General features: G+C 45.9%; 1 protein-coding gene across 49 annotated transcripts in view; it reads right to left on the bottom strand.

The window, feature by feature from the left end:
- Positions 1-4698, bottom strand: part of Phf21a (PHD finger protein 21A) — a 177771-nt gene extending 173073 nt beyond the window's left edge. For 34 of the 49 annotated variants that reach the window (XR_015683168.1, XR_015683170.1, XR_015683169.1 and 31 more), the window contains exon 1: positions 4183-4698. The gene's annotated coding sequence lies outside the window, so the exon portion shown is untranslated. 49 annotated transcript variants of the gene reach the window in all.
- Between the last annotated feature and the right edge of the window lie 11340 nt (positions 4699-16038).

Raw genomic sequence — 16038 nt, 5'->3', positions numbered from 1 at the left:
TTTCTTAACAAAAACTTCGAAACTGTAACAAAGAGATTTACGGTAACCAGGGCAGAATTTAAATTCTTAGTGTTCGGCATGCACTTTTAATGCATTTGTTGCCTAGCTGATATTGAAGAACTTAGCATTTTAAAGTAAAACTCTGTTCATGTTTTAATCTGTTAAATATCTCATCAACAACATCTACATGGTTTCTGGCAATTTACAAAGAAATTTCACAAGTACTACCTAATATGATCTTACTGGAAAAAAACGAGACACACACACACACACACACACACACACACACACACACACACACACACCCTACAAAATTCAAAGCAGGTCCATCAAATTTTCAATGTATTTCTAAGTTTTCAAAACATTGACACAATACTTTACAAACAATAATATCAGTTTGAGTCACAATTCATCTAGCACTGAGGGTTTCAAAAGACTATTATAGATGCCTTGAAAATGTTAAAGTAGCTACTTTCCTCCCTATATACAGTCATCATTAAAAGTTGATAATGGACATACCAACAAAGATTTATACCAACAGGTATAACTTTCCTTCAAGTTTGTTTATTTTTCTTGAGAAAAGGTCTTACAGTGTAGACCAGGTTGCCACTGAGTCTCAGAGTACCTCCTTCCTAAACTTAGTAGGATTATGGGCCAAGTACTGGAATTACAGAGCATTACATTTAATTTCATATATAGTTCAAAAATCAGTCTTTGAGGGCCAACTTAAATATAGTAACTTTATCTATAAAGTTGAAAGCTTATGAAGGCATCTAGATTAAAACCACTGTCCATAGATTCAAGGACAGGGAGAAAGATCCAAGAACACCCTCCCCCTTCAAAAAACAATATCCCTTTTTCCAAAAATGTCTGTCTACTTTATTTCTATTAATATGTTTATAAGGGCTGAAGCCCCACATCATTCTACTTTTTTTTTGTTTATTGCAACTTCAAAGAATTTTTTCAAATTATATTCAATACTCCACTTATCAATACCAAACTAGCTCTCCTTTGAAGGAAAATAATCCTAACAGTAACCTATTCCTAACCCAGCATCCACAATGACCTTATTCTGCATAGTGGCACAGGCAGGTACAAAGCAGACTTCAAATAGCAATAGTATTTTAGAACAGACTTACTCAAAATCTTCCTGGAACGTTACTCCTGTTGCTTAGCTGAGCTAAGAGAACTTCAATAAGAAGAGAACTTCAATAAGACCCTCAAAATTAAGAGCTCCCCTTTAACTTGCTGTAGCACCTCCTGCTGGATAGTGCTAGAGATCTTCTTGTAAACAGAAGAGTGTTTCTGAAGCAGCTCCTTCCAGATAATTGAACAGGAAAAAGGGTGGGCCATTGAAAAATCAAAGGAAACGGTGTCCCATCCATCACTTTTATCCCTTTAAAACAAAGTATGGCCCGGGCAGGTGTCTTCACAATGTGTTTATCATTCTTCCAGCTCCATAAGGATTTGCCTGCGTCCCAAACCTTTGGGAGGCTGTCCAAAAAACTTAAGTTAAAAATGGCTGCAATAATACATAAGGAAAGAAAAAGAAAAAAAAAAGAAGAAAGACTTTCTATAATAGGCAACCAAGCAATGTCAGTCAAAATGTTCATATTGAGTTACCAAAATCAAAAGTCTCAAGTAAGAGAAAACCCCTGAAGTAGTTTTAGTCCGATGTCTGAGCTTTCAGAATTTTCTGCACTACTACGATCTTCACTTACGGCCAGCCGCATGCACATCCAAGTGTTGAGGACTGAAATTCTTTATAAACGCCAGTATTGCTACATTCAAAAGATTCCTCTTTGCCATCAAAACATGTCCTGAGATTTTAAAATGTATTCTTAGACGTTTACAATAGCCCTCGGTAAGCTAATGTTAAGCTCACAACAGATCCCATATATAAGTGAAGAACAGAAGAAAATAGCAGGGAACTTACCGAAATTAAAATAAGTAACAGTACTCCCAGAGAAAAATCAGTAATGCTTCCCTACAAGGCTGTAAACCAAGTAGATGGCAAAACTTTGAGGGGGGAGGGGGGGCGCTAACCTTCAAAAACCAATAGGAACGCTGACCTATTTATTTCTACTGCCCAAATTTGAAGAAACATGAAATGTAAACAAAGTAACATAAATACTTTCCTGAAAAGTAGCTCTACACTTCTTGGCCTGAGTATCAGCCTCCTGAACAGGCCTTCAATAAAGCTACAGATGATACTGTAGATCTCTCTAAAAGGTGATACCCACCCCCTCCGTGCCCCAAAGAACCACCATAAAGAAGGCCTGCCAAAAGGCTTCCTAGAGTGCAGGGCAGCTTTAAAGAAAAAAGGGAGAAAAAAAAAAAAACCAAAAACCTCCAACCAGACCAAATGAATCTGATTCTAACATTCAGTTATCAATTATTAATAAATAAATGCCCTTCCCTCTCTAACTTCCCCAGCTCAAGACTCGACATTCCTGATTAGCTACCATTAAGAAAAAGCATAACTAGCATCCCACATATGGGATAAAATCTTAGAAGTCCAAAAACACAGCCATAAAGTTCACTGTCAAGGCCAGTGCTGAGGCCCACACATGCCGAGATCTTAAAATCACATTTGTGATTCTAGAAATCCATACTCCCGGAGACATCATTTAAAAACAACACAATGTGGACGTGCAGAGGGAGATCCTCTACTTCAAGACCTAAACAAAGAATATTTCAACATATGACCGGAATATGATGACACCCGATTCACCCACGAAAACAAAACCTGCCTACCACTAGCCGTCGTACCCTCATCTCAACAACTCAACTACTTAGAAATCACTCCCGGCAAATCTACACCCCACAATCGGCATGTGGCCTCCTCCCGGGGTGCAAGCCACAAGACAAAGTTGAAAGGAGACCTCTCTCGCCCGGTGCCCCAGTGTCCACATGAAACCCCTCCCCTGCCAGGGCCACCTTGCAGCTACCCACCATTGCGAGCGTGGTCAAGGGAGGAAGAGGAGGTAGGAGAGAGAGAGAGAGAGAGAGAGAGAGAGAGAGAGAGAGAGAGAGAGAGAGAGAGAGAGAGAGAGAGAGAAGAAATCCTAACAGCACCGCTCAGCAGAATAAAGAGAGCAGAGAGAGAGGATGACGAGAAGTGTTGGGAACTGCGTGCACCGCGGGGCTGGACCAAACGGAAAGAGTCCCACTCCGCGCGCCCCTCCCCCCGCGGCCCGGGGGGAGGGGCGGCCGCGGCCCCTCTCTGAGGGGCCTGTGAGTCCCCGACCCGCGCGGGGTCCCGGGGCGGCCGGCCGGCGGCGACGGCGGGAGGGCCGCCCCGGGGTGAGGGGTGCAGGCGGACTCCTCAGAATAACAAGTTGCAGAAGAAGAAGAATAAGCGGAATTTCCCCAACGCTGCTCCGGCCACCCAAGACAAATGCACCAACACACACTCACTCACACACACTCGGGCCCGGCAGCGTCAGCAGCCGCAGCTTTTTTTTTTTTTTAAACCAGATCTCTCAGTCACCAAACAAGATGGTTTTCCCAAAAAAAAAAAATTTTTTTTTAAATTAAATAACCATAATGAAAACTTCCCCCCGACAGCATCCCAGGGTGTGGGGGTGGGGAAGGGGCCCAGGCGGCCATCCCCCCGGCCGCAGGCACTCGCCCCCCGCCCCCGCGGCCCCCCAGCCCGATACCCCACAGGGACTCTGTGTCGCCCCCTCGCCGCCACCCCCGACGCGCCGCCCCTGTCACCCGCTCTGGCCCTGTACTCAGCGCCCAGGCTCCCGAGGCTGCTCATAAACTTACTTCCAATCTATCCTAGGGAGGGGTGGAGGGCAGAGGGGAGGAAGGGGGGAGACGAGGTATTCCCATTGTCTTTTTTTTTTCCTGGGGAGGGAGAGGAATAGGAAAAGGGCACGCAGGGGGGCGCCCCGAAGGGGAAGTTATTGCTGAAATCTCAAGTTGACTGAGGGGTCCTGACAAGAACACCCCCTTTCCCTCCTCCCTCCCACACACCCCTCCCCTCCCCCTACCTCCCCCCACAACAAACTCCAAGCAAGCAGCCCCTGCTCCTTCCCAGAGACAAACACCAGAGACAAGACAGAGGGAGAGAGGGAGGGGGGAAGGGGGAGGGAGGGGAAATAGAGCTACTCAAGAAAAAAAAAAGAGAGAGTGAGGAAAAGAGAGAATGGAAAAGCTGGGATACTGCACCCTCCTGCTGCTGGCTGGCTGTCCCCCCTGGCAGCTGGAGGCAGGAACTCTGAGCAGGAGAAGCAGGAGGAGGAGGAGGAGGGAACTCTTCTTCATGGGGAGGGAGGGAAGAGGCTGGAGCTGCTGCTGCTGCTTCTGCTGCTGCTCTGGGCCTCTCGCACTTTTTAGATATTAGTGTGTTAAGATGGTAGGTTGTTCCCTTCTCCCTCCTCCTCCTCCTCTCCTCTCTCTCACTCACTCACACTCTCTTTCTCTCTCTCTCTGGGCTGTTTCTTTCCTCCTCTTCCCCAGGCAAGGGGGGGTGGGGAGGAGGGGGTGGGGGGAGGAACTGGAGCCTCCTCCTCCTCCAGGAGAGACACACACAGGCCCCGGGCCGGAATGGGGAGGGAGGAATCAGAGCAGCAGGAGAGAAACTGTGAGAGACAAACAAGCCCAACTCTTCATCCTCCTCCTCCTCCTCTCAGCAGCAGCAGCGAGCACCACCAGCCCATTCACCACCCGGCCCCGGGCCGCAGCACCTCCGCCGCCTCAGCCCGGGGATCCCTCCGCCCAGGCCCAGACACACTCGCCCGCGCGGGAGCCCGCCGCGCGGCCCCGCCGGCCCGCCGCCGCCGCCGTGCGCGCCCCCGCCGCTCCCGAGAGCCGGGCGAGAGGGACTGGAGCTGGGGAAGCGGGGACGAGGGAGAGCGGGCGGGCGGGCGGGGGCCAGGCGGAGCTGGACCGCGGCGGTCCCGGGCCACCCCGCGCCCCTGCGTGTGAGCCCGTCGCTCGCGGGAGGCGCGGGGGACCCCACGGGGGCACGGGGCGGCGGCGGGGGCCCGCGGCGGCGCTCGGGCGGGCGGACTACTTGACGTGTCGGTGCGGCGAATTTATTTCACTTTGCCTAAGGAACGGGGTGTGCTGCGGCACCCATTGCCTAGGGAAAAAACCCGGATGTAAAGTGAGTGAAACTAAACTAGAGTGAAGTAGGGCAGCAGCAGCCAAACTCCGGTGCAGCGGCGGCGGCGCTGGGGCCGAGCGGCCGCCAAACTCCCGGCCCGCCGCCGCGCCGCAGCCCCGGCCAGGCCCGAGCCCCGGTCCCCTCCCGCTGTCGGGAGCTACTGGGGGGCTCCCGAGCAACCCCAACTCCCTCCAGTGCAACAGCAGTTTGCAGGGGTGGGGGTGGAAAGAAGGCAGGAGCGAGGAGGAAGCACTGCAATGGGGGAGCGAGTGGTCCAGGCAACAGGAGAAGATGCAAGCTCAAGTCGAATGCAACATGCAATCCCCGGCCACCCCGCCCCCTTTGCAAATAACTACCCTTGAACCACTTTATTAGCCGTACCGAGTCCCACTCTAGCTCCGGGGAGGGGCGGGGGACGGGGTCCTTCGCTCACCTTTATTTATTGCTGCTTTCTGCCCCCCTCTCCATGTTTTTTATTCCTAAGTTCTTTTGTTCTAAGGGGGATGATGGCATTTACTTTTCTGCTTTGTGTAGCAGGGCAATCACTGGGAATCGGCCACGTATAATCCGGCGGTTTGTCATATTTTATTAGTGAAAGTATTTTATGCCTAGTCCACCTCCAAGGACTGTAACATGGAGAACTGCAGGGGCGGGGGTTGGGGGGGGGGCGACATCAGAAGAATTCTTGTTTTCAGAGATTTCTTGGCGGGGCGGGGAGGGCCTCTTTTTTTTTAAATCGTTGAGGAGGTTCATTTAAATTATTAAATCGATAGTTTTCAACTTGAAGCTTAATGCTTTTGCACGGGTGAATTGTTGGGTTGTAAAATAAGCCCCAACCACAATTTTTTTTTTTTAAAAAGTGGGGAAAAAAATCCTAGCTCTTAAAAAAAATCCCATCTGGACAGTGATCTCTGTTCTGAGCTGCACGCTGGACTTAACGTAGTGTTAGCCTTCCTATGTTAAATAACAATAAACCTCAACCTCAACGGAATACAAATGGGGGCTGGGGGTGGTTTTGTTTTTAAGGCTCAGCACTTTTGTAGCATCTGCCACTACGCATTTTCCAGGCATTGATTAACCATGCAACTCCCATAGGCATGAAGTCCAGTTTTTGCAGATAAAGAGCCACAGTGGTGAGATGATTTGCCCAAAGTCAAAGGGAGTTGCTGGCAGAACCAGGGAGAGCCTTAGACTTGATTTGTTACTAGTCACTTCTTTTCCATTAAATAATATTTTCTCCAGGAAATAGTATTTAAAAATAAGTGCACAGCTTTTATCTTACCAGAGGGGCTTTGAGATCACTGGATATGAAGAGATTTTCTTCTGTGAACTGCAAAATTTAAATTTAGCTTCTCAAGAGAAAGCATTTTTTTTTAATTCTGATTTCTTAAAAGTAAAAAAAAGTGAACTTTATTTTCGTGTATAGGCCATTTAGTAGTAGTTTTATGTTAAAAAGAATTCACAGCAGAAAGTGTAAGAGTTTGAGAGTAAAAAAAATGGAAGTCCCTATTAGTGATTCAGGAAGCCTGGATGAACTCATACCATGATGCTCAACCTGTAAGGAAGTCAAGATAAATAACAGAAGGAGGAGTTGGCACTAAGACATAGCTTCAGCACTAGGATAACCAATGTATTCACGATGGGGATGGGGGTCGCCAAGCTAAGCCAGTGCACCGCTGGAACAGTAATCAAAGGTGTCATTTCAAATCATTCCAAGATGTCAACATTGTTTTTCCAGAGGAAGGCAGGCAGCCTTAGTGTTCTTTGTGGGGAAAAAAAAGTGGGGGGGGGGGTCATGTTCAAATTGGGCATAGATGTGTAAACCCTTATAGAGCAGATCACATGTTTTCTGTAAGATTGTAAATATCTTAGATTTTTAAGTACATAAGCTAACCAACAGCTTGTTACCTCTTGTTGCTGTAACAAAATCCTCCACAGACTACATGTAAACAAGTGTGTCTGAATACGTGTTCTAATAAAGTTTTATTTTGTGCATTGACATTTTGAATTGCATGTGCTTTTCACGTTATGAAATGTGTTTTGTGGGGCTGGAGAGATGGCTCAGTGTTAAGAGCACTGACTGCTTTTCCAGAGGTCCTGAGTTCAATTCCTAGCACCCACATGGTGGCTCACAACCATCTGTGATGAGATCCGATGCATTTTTCTGGTGTGTTTGAAGATGGCTGCTGTGTGCTCATATAAATAAAAATAAATTAGAAAAAAAAATGTGCTTTGTTTTGTTTTTCAATTTTTTTGTAAAAAAAATTTTTTAATCAGCTTTTTCAGCACCAAAACAAGTGGGGGGGGGGCGCGTAGTGGCTCCTGCCCCCTCAGGAGGGTTCAGGTTGAGTAGTCATTGAACAACCAGCAGGGAGTGTTTGCACAGCCTTTAGAAATCATAATTATAAAATCCCAGATATACTGTAATTTCTTTTTTGTTGTTAGTTGGTTTGGTTTCTGTGTTTGAGATTATTTTGTTTGGTTGTTTTGAGGTGTTTGTTTTTGAGACACGGTCTTATGCTGTGGTGCAGACTGGTTTAAAACTCATTCTGGGGGTTGGGGATTTAGCTCAGTGGTAGAGCACTTGATAGGAAGCGCAAGGCCCTGGGTTCAGTCCCCAGCTCCAAAGAAAAGGAAAAAAAAAACTCATTCTGTTGCCAAGGCTGGCCCTCAACTTGCAGTAATCCACCTGCCTCAGCCTCCTGAGTGTTAGAATTACAGATATGAGTCACCACTCCTGGTTTCACCATCACTGTGTAATGACTCAAATTCTTGAGGCTCTCAGTATTTATGGAAAACAACATTCTACCCTGTGTTCCTTTGACTGTCAATCTTTCCCATTTTATACTACGAAAGTAAAGTATTAAGGGATGTATAAGCCTGCAGTCTGGTACCTGACAACTTAATTCTCTTTCAACCAAGCTACTATGGGCAAATGACTTCACTTCCCACCACCCCAGCAGTCCTTATGTGCACCATGAAGGTGTTGTGGTTTGTTTGTAGGAGTGCCACATTTAACATGCTTGGGGCACTGGGCCCAATCCCCGGCACCCAAATAATGATGAGCCAGATTGACAGGGCCGATAGAAAGATTGAGTGGAGCTGGGGAGGCTCTGAGGGGCAGAAACAGGCTGGTCTCTGTGGAGCTGGGGAGGCTCTGAGGGGCAGAAACAGGCTGGTCTCTGTGAACTGGAGGCCAACCTGGTCTGCATAGCACATTCCAAACTAGCCAGGGCAACATAGTCTGAAGGAAGGAAGGAAAGCAAAGAAAAAGAGATGATTATTAATTGAGATACTTTCCTTGTGCCCAAACGTTCATTTTCTGCATAGCTGGAGGTAAACATGTGGTGTTGTCTCACCATGACAGTGCAATACATGTTCAGAGTGTCTCTGGTCGATTCCAGTTAGTCAAGTACACAGGAAGTTTTGAATAGGGCTCTCGTGCTGTATGCATCTTCGTTTGCCTGGCATGGTGCACTTTGGCACACACTGGCTGTGTCGCCCTAGACAAAACTCTCAGAGCCTTGGTGTTCTATACATGGTACAGATGACCCTTATAGGGTTGATGTAAAGGGAAAGAAGTGCTCTCAAAAGTCCCAGGGAGAAGCTGAAGATCTACTCTACTATCAAAAGCTCCTTTGAGATAAGCCATAGCACCTTTCGGAAATGAGCAGTGGGCAGGCTGGGAGACTTCCTTTGGTATTGGTGTTGCATTATGAGTGAAGGTCTACCAGCACACATGCACACACAATAAAAGCATTAATAACACTGACGGGCATACGTGGTCCATCACTACCTAATTATCCCCTAAAAGTGTTTGATTTCATCCACACATGGTGGCTTGGGGCTTGTTACCACAACTACTCTGTAAAAGAGGTAAAGGATCCCACTAGCTCAGCCAGGGAAATTAGTGAGACCTGGTTCAAAATAAAAACAAAAGGATGGAGAATAAAGTTTAATAATAAAATGTTTGCCGAGAATGAGGTAGATCAAAGTCCTCAGTACAAAACAGAAAAAGGCAAGTTCGAAACCTGATCCCCATTGAACAAAAACAAAACTCAAACTGTGTTCTAACTTTTTGTTTTAATTTGCTCATGTTCATGCATACACCTCGTCAAACACCAACCTGCAGGAATCACTTCTCCTTCAGCCCTGTGATTTCCAGGAACTGAACTTGGGTCCACGGGCTTGGCAGACAATATGCTTACCCACTGAGTCATCTCCACAGTCCTCAGGTTTGAATGTTGTTAAGTATCGGATGTAACTCTTACTCTCTGTAAAATCAGTCAAATAATTGTTTTCTATATGTTCCTGTCTTTCAAGTGTTCCGATCTGCAACATTAGAAAGATACTGAAATTTTTCCTTTTTAAAAAGTTACCAGTTTGTTTGTCTCTGGAGTCTCACCTAGCCCAGGCTGGCCTTCAGTGGCATGTTGTGTAGCCAAAGACATCCTCCTGATTATCCTTCCTCTACCTCCCAAGTGCTGAGATGACAGTCATGTCTGGTATTTTCTGTGGTTTCTGGTTTTTTTTTTTTTTTTTTTTTTTTTTTTCAGAGCTGGGGACCAAACCCAGGGCCTTGTGCTTGCTAGGCAAATGCTCTACCACTGAGCTGAATCCCCAACCCCTGTTTCTGTTTTTATATTTACTTTGTTAGAGTTATATTCTTAATTCCATGTGTAAAATAATAGAATTCTACAGTTATTATTTCAATGAGAAACCATTTAGGCGCTCTCTCTCTCTCTCTCTCGATCTGTGTGTGTGTGTGTGTATACACATACATATATACACAACTACATACATATGGGTAGTGATTGTGTAAGAGGAGGAGAGGGCCAGCACTGCATGAGAAAGCTGCCAACTAGTCCTTGGCAGGGGTGGGGGTGTATGTTTTTACTGTTTGAAATTCTGCCAAGTTCTAGAACATCAGAGACAATTACACAGGAAGAGATCCCTTTAAAATCAGAAATCCAAGGAGACACTTCTTAGAGCCATCAAGATAGGTCAGTGGGTTAAGGGCACTTTCTGTCAAGTCTGAATTCTATCTCTCCAGCCCACATGAAGGAAGGCAGGAACCCTGACTCCTACAACTTGCCCTCTGACGTCCACCCTTGTGTTAATGGTACACATGTACCAGAGGTGTGGGAGCACACAAATAATCACTTTTTAAAAAAATCTGGGGTTGGGGATTTAGCTCAGTGGTAGAACGCTTGCCTAGCAAGCGCAAGGCCTTGGGTTCGGTCCCCAGCTCCGAAAAAAAAAAAATCTGTGCGTGTGTATGCATGTATGTGTATGTGTGTGATAGGGAGGCAGGGGGAGATACCAAATTCAGGGTAGGGGACCAAGGATAGAAGAAACCACTGAACTAGACCCAACACCCTGGATAGGACTCACCCAGGTATCTATTTAAAAAGACATCTTAATGCCTTGTTCAGAAGCCACTAATTTATATAAGGGACCTGACCCTAAAAACTACACTGGAGAGCCGGGAACTGGCTCAATATTGGTAAAGTGCTTGCTGGGCAAGCACAAAGACCTGAGTTTGACCCCAAACCCTACGTTAATAAGCCAGGGATGGAGGCACATGCCCGCAGTCCTATTGCTAGACAGAGACAGATCTATGAGGCCTCACCAGCCAGCCAGGCCAGCTGAACTGGTACGCTCTAAGCTAATGAGAAGCTCTGTCTTAAAAAGAACAGAGTGGACGATACCCAGGCACGACACAAACACACGCGCACTATTTCAGAATCTACCATGGTCCCAATCAGAGCTGTGTAAACACTGCCTTAAAGCTGATGAGACCGCTAAAAGTACCACAGGGCAATCTTCCAAGCCTGGAGATGTTGAGAAAATTTTATCAACTTGTTATTTCCACCTTTAGTTTATCTGTTCTCAACATAAATAAATTATATTGTGAGCTGGCACAAAGGCACTGTCTAGTATAAGGTGTTCCCAGATTTGAAGTGGAAGAAGCAGAACTAGAGCCTTATAGGCTCAATCAACCATAAGTAATCACTTCATCCCACTAACCCTACTCCCTCCTTCAACACAAAAAAACAATGATAACTAATCAGCCGGCTTGTCGGGGTCCAAGTGTCGGTAAGAAGCAGGAGGGCTTATGCCTGAGGAATTAAGAACTCTGGGATTTACAGTCTGTGGTGACCTTGGGCAAATGATGCCCTGGTGTACCATGCAGTTTCTTTATGTGCAAACTGCAGAAGTACTGGGGCAACCTTATGGCACTGCTCTGAGACTTAGAGCTGACAGTGTGGGACATGCCTGCTCAGTGGGACCCTGCTCAGGTCCTGGGCTAACCTGTACCACACTGCACAAAAGCCTACCATTTAATTTGTGGTCATTCCTTTTCTGCCAGCATTGACACCTGGAATTCTGAAGAACCAATGAGTGGATCCTTTTAAAAACTTTGTCTCGTGCCCAATCCCCGTCAGAAGCAGCAGCATTATAAACAACATTGTCTTCCCCGTGCGTCAGAAAGGACGTGGGTATGTGAAGTAACATAAGGGTTCACTGGAATAATGTTCTAATAAGTTTTGGTCACATCTGCATCATACACCTCTGTATCAAGCTTGTGGTCTGGCTCGGCCTGCCCAGCTAGGAGGGTGTTTGTTCCTTGGACTTTACGTTACCTAAATGCTGCTTGGAAATTCACCTTGCTGCAAACATTGACAAATTTCAGGACAGTCCTCAAATTGGGCGCAAGGTGGGGTTTCTAAGTTAAAATACAAACAAAGGGAGCTGAAAGTCTCTTTTCTGGGAACTTTTTGAAAAGATTCATTTATTTTTATTACATGTGCGAGATAGTTTTGCCTGAATGTATGTCTGTGTACTATGTGCATGCAGTGCCTGTGGATGACAGAAAAGGTCACATCCCCAGGATGGAGTTAACAGGTGGTTGGGGGTTACCATGTAGGTGCTGGGAACTGACCCTGGGTCCCCTGCAAGAGCAATAAGTGCTCAGTTACTGAGTCCTGTGCCCACACCCTCTATTCTGGGAACCTTTAGGTTGAAGGAGAGAAGTGTACACATCACACATGGCTTGTATGAAGTGCACGCATTGCTCATGCACTTGTTTTGGTGGATTTTCACAAAGCAAGCACACTTCAGTTCTCCCTGGTGTTTCCAGTACTCAGAAGGTTCTAAAGTAACCATGTATTTCATTATTTGGGGGAATAAAAAAAAACTATAATCAATTTGGTAAGTAAGGATTTCCCAGACAAGGTAGCAAGCTACTGCCTTCGAGCTGCAAATGTGATTTTGGAATTATCAAATGGAGATAAGTAAAATGACTGTCTGGACCCAGATCGCCAAAATCACATCACCATCCACCGGCCACTTGATATATGTTCTTGACAATTTACTTCGAGGGCTTCAGTCCTCATTTGTTAACTGGGCGATAATAATAGGATTGTTGTTAGGATTAAATGAAGTAACACTCACATGGACTTGGATGAGCCTGCCACTTAAGCTCTCGATAAAAGTAAATCATTATCCTTTTAGGATGGTGCCCCTGGGGACAATAGGAAGAGTTATGGAGATCTCAAGAATTCTTTTAGAAAAAAAAAAGTCTTTTTTTTTTTTTTTTTTTTTGGTCTGGCAGAAAAGCTGGCAGAACGGCTCAGGGGTGTTATCACAGAGCTCCAGGACTCACAGCAGCAAGGAGGGTAGATCTGTGGTCAAGTCTAGAGAATGAGAGCAAGGCTCATATCTGGGGGTGGCAGCCAGGTTGATGAACCGTGTAGCTGTGAAGATAGCGCGCGGCTCCGAGGAGAAAGCCACAGGGGTGTGCCTGGCATCCAAACACGACATGACCTGATTTGCTCAGAGACCAGAGGACAGCCTGAGTGATTTGACATGGACACAGAGAAAGCAGTGAGAGACTCAGCAGCCACAGAATCGAAATCCATAGGGGCAGAGCCTTCAAAGGCCTGTGCCCAGAAACATAGGACCTTTTGCGACTTTATCCAGAACCCTGTGACCACAGAACCTTACAGCTTATGAGAAACCTTAGGCCTTTAAACTCAGCATTCCTTCACACGGAAATAAGCCATAATTTTGCACTTGGACCAACCTGGAATGCTATATTAATACTCCAGGTGTGGAACACCATCCTAGCATGGGTAAGGCCTTGGCAGGATGTGTGTAGGGGTCAATAACAGAGGAATCTCTCCCTGAATGGTAGAAACAAGCAGCACCCCCAAATCCAGCCAGGATTCAGATTGATTTCAACTGCACTATTAATTTTTTCTTCTTTCCTCTTCCACTGGTTGCAGGAGATGCATAAGAATTCAACAGGGGTACTAGAGAGATGGTTCAGCAGTTAAGAGCACTGGCTTCTCTTCCAGAGGTACTGAGCTCAAATCCCAGCAAGCACATGGTGACTCTCAACCATCTGTAATGGGATCTGATAACCTCTTCTGGTGTGTCTGACGATAGTAACAGTGTACTCTTATACATAAAATAAATACACAAATCTTTTAAAAAAGAAAGAAAGAAAAAAAGAAAGGAAGAATTCAACAGGATTACTACAGTAAGTGTAGCCTACTTATGAGTAAACTTGGTCGTCCTCTTGGCACATCTTCGAGGAAAGAACCTCAGCCGAGGACTTGCTCCCATCTGATTGGCCCATAGGCATGTGTGTGAGTCATTTTCTTGATTGTCAGTTATGTAGAAAAGGCCTATTAGGGTTCGGTGTGGCTTGTGCCATCCCTAAGCATGTAGGCCTGGGCTGTATAAGAAAGGGGAAGCCAGGGGAAGTAAGCCAGTAAGCAGCCACCCTTCACAATATTTCTCAACCTGTGGTTTGAGACCCCTCTGAGGGTCAAATGACTCGCTCACAGGGGTCCCATATCAGATATTTGCATTATGATTCATAGCAGAAGCAAGGTTAGTTATGAAGTAGCAAGGAAAATAATTTTATGACTGAGGGTCACCACAATATGAGAAACTGTATTATAGGGTCCCCGCATTAGGAAAGTTGAAAACCACTAGAAAACTAGTGTTCCCTTAACCTGGGCGTGGTGACACAAACCTTATCCCAGCACTCAGCTGGCAGAGGCAGGTGGATCTCTGAGTTCAAAGCCAGCCTGGTCTACAAAGTGAGTCCCAGCACAGCCAGTCTGTTACACAGAGAAACTCTGTCTCAAAAAAACAAAACAAAACAAACAAAAATTCAGGGATTTTTTTTTCTGTGGCCAGTGGTTTTCCCAGAGTCTGAACTTAAACTTGGCCTCAGAATCCTTCTCCATCTAACCTATACATTAGGTAATTTTGTTTTGTTTTGTTTGTTTGGGCAGAGTCTCACTGTGTAGTCTTGGCTGGTCTCAAACTCGATGTATAGAACAGGTTGGCCTTAAACTCACAGAGATCCACCTGCCTCTGACTGCAGGGATTAAAGGTGTACACCGTCCTATCTAGTCCCATCCGGCAGTCCTTATCAATTGTTTGGAACGTGCCACAGACCTGGCCTCAGCTCCGGGGCCTTTCTATTGCCCCTTCTCCAGCACCAGGCACTGTGTCTGGGAGGAAATCTTGCCGGGCTCCGCTCTGCACGCTTAACTTAAGTCCTGGCTAGGTAACAACTGCCTCTCTGTTTAGGAACCTGCTCTCAGATTTCTGAGTTCATAACTGATTTATGACCTATAAATATAGTCACATCAACCTCATTGCTGAATAATTTACACACGAAGGTCATGCTCTTTGGATGAACCTGGCACTCATTAGTGTTGAAACTAACCAGCCATGGGCATCCAATCCAGAACCCGTGGAAGACCCACACCCCAAAGTGGAGGGAGTAGAAAAGCAGAAAACTTAGATTTGACTTCCTCAATCAGTGTCTGATCAATCTACCTTCTCTTTATCCTTATACTCTTCATCTCTAAAATGGGCCCCACAGATTCGAGAGCCCACTTTTTTTCTGAGAGAGCCAAAAAATGATAAATATTAGTCCAGGTAGGTATGATGGTGCAAGCTGGGAATCCCAGCACTTAGGAGATGGAGGGAGAGGGTCAGGAGGTCAAAGTCAACCTCGGCTATATAGTAAGTTCCAGGTCAGACAGGGTTACATAGAAGAAGCCTCAAGGAAAAGGAAAAAAACAAAAGCAAGAATGAATAAATGAGTGAATATCTTTAGGTTCCAGACGTTAAGAACTTTGGAATCTTAACCTCATTTCTGCCACATAGCCTCTTTGATGACAACTCATTTACATTCATTATGTAAAGAAGCCCAAAGCCTTCAGAACTAGGATGCTGATGACGATTTATAGTCCACAGTCTCCGTCTGTAAAGTGGGCATAGCATGTTTAGTCCTCTTCTTTGCCTGCAACGGACTGGTGAGATAGAATTGGCAAACAGGGCCTGGGGCAAGACATTTGACAAGTAAAGCGCTCGCCACAGAGTTTGATAACCTGAGCTTGATCCCAGGAGTTCTTGGTAGAAGGAGAGGACCAGTTGGCAAACATCACCCTCTGACCTCTACACCGGCACCCTCGCTTGCACCCTCACATTACACACACATGTGCAACAATAATAAGTAAAATAATCTTTCCAAAACTGTAAACGAACTTGCAAATGAACGAACTCCAAAGTAGTGCTGTGATGGAACTAAAGAGAATTAACTAAACCTGAACTCAAAAGACAACAACCCGCATCATTTCTACACGTGGGGGCTAGCGGACAAAACACCAATCAGGAAGCAGCAGAGGGGTGGGACCAAGCACTGCAGTGGGCGATGGGAGATGGCCCAGAAACTGAGGAACAGAGACAGTGCTGTGTTCAAATACACTGACAGTAAGAACAGAAAGATAAGAGGTATTTCCCAATAGCCACCAGGGGACATACCACTCCCTGAAGATGTAGATGTTTGTTGCAAGTCGTGTGATGTGGGAGCCACAGACGCT

Source organism: Rattus norvegicus, chromosome 3 (genome assembly GCF_021556685.1).
Source record: "Rattus norvegicus strain SHRSP/BbbUtx chromosome 3, alternate assembly SHRSP_T2T, whole genome shotgun sequence".
Lineage (NCBI taxonomy): Eukaryota > Metazoa > Chordata > Mammalia > Rodentia > Muridae > Rattus > Rattus norvegicus.
This window is presented reverse-complemented; position numbering and strand designations above follow the sequence as displayed.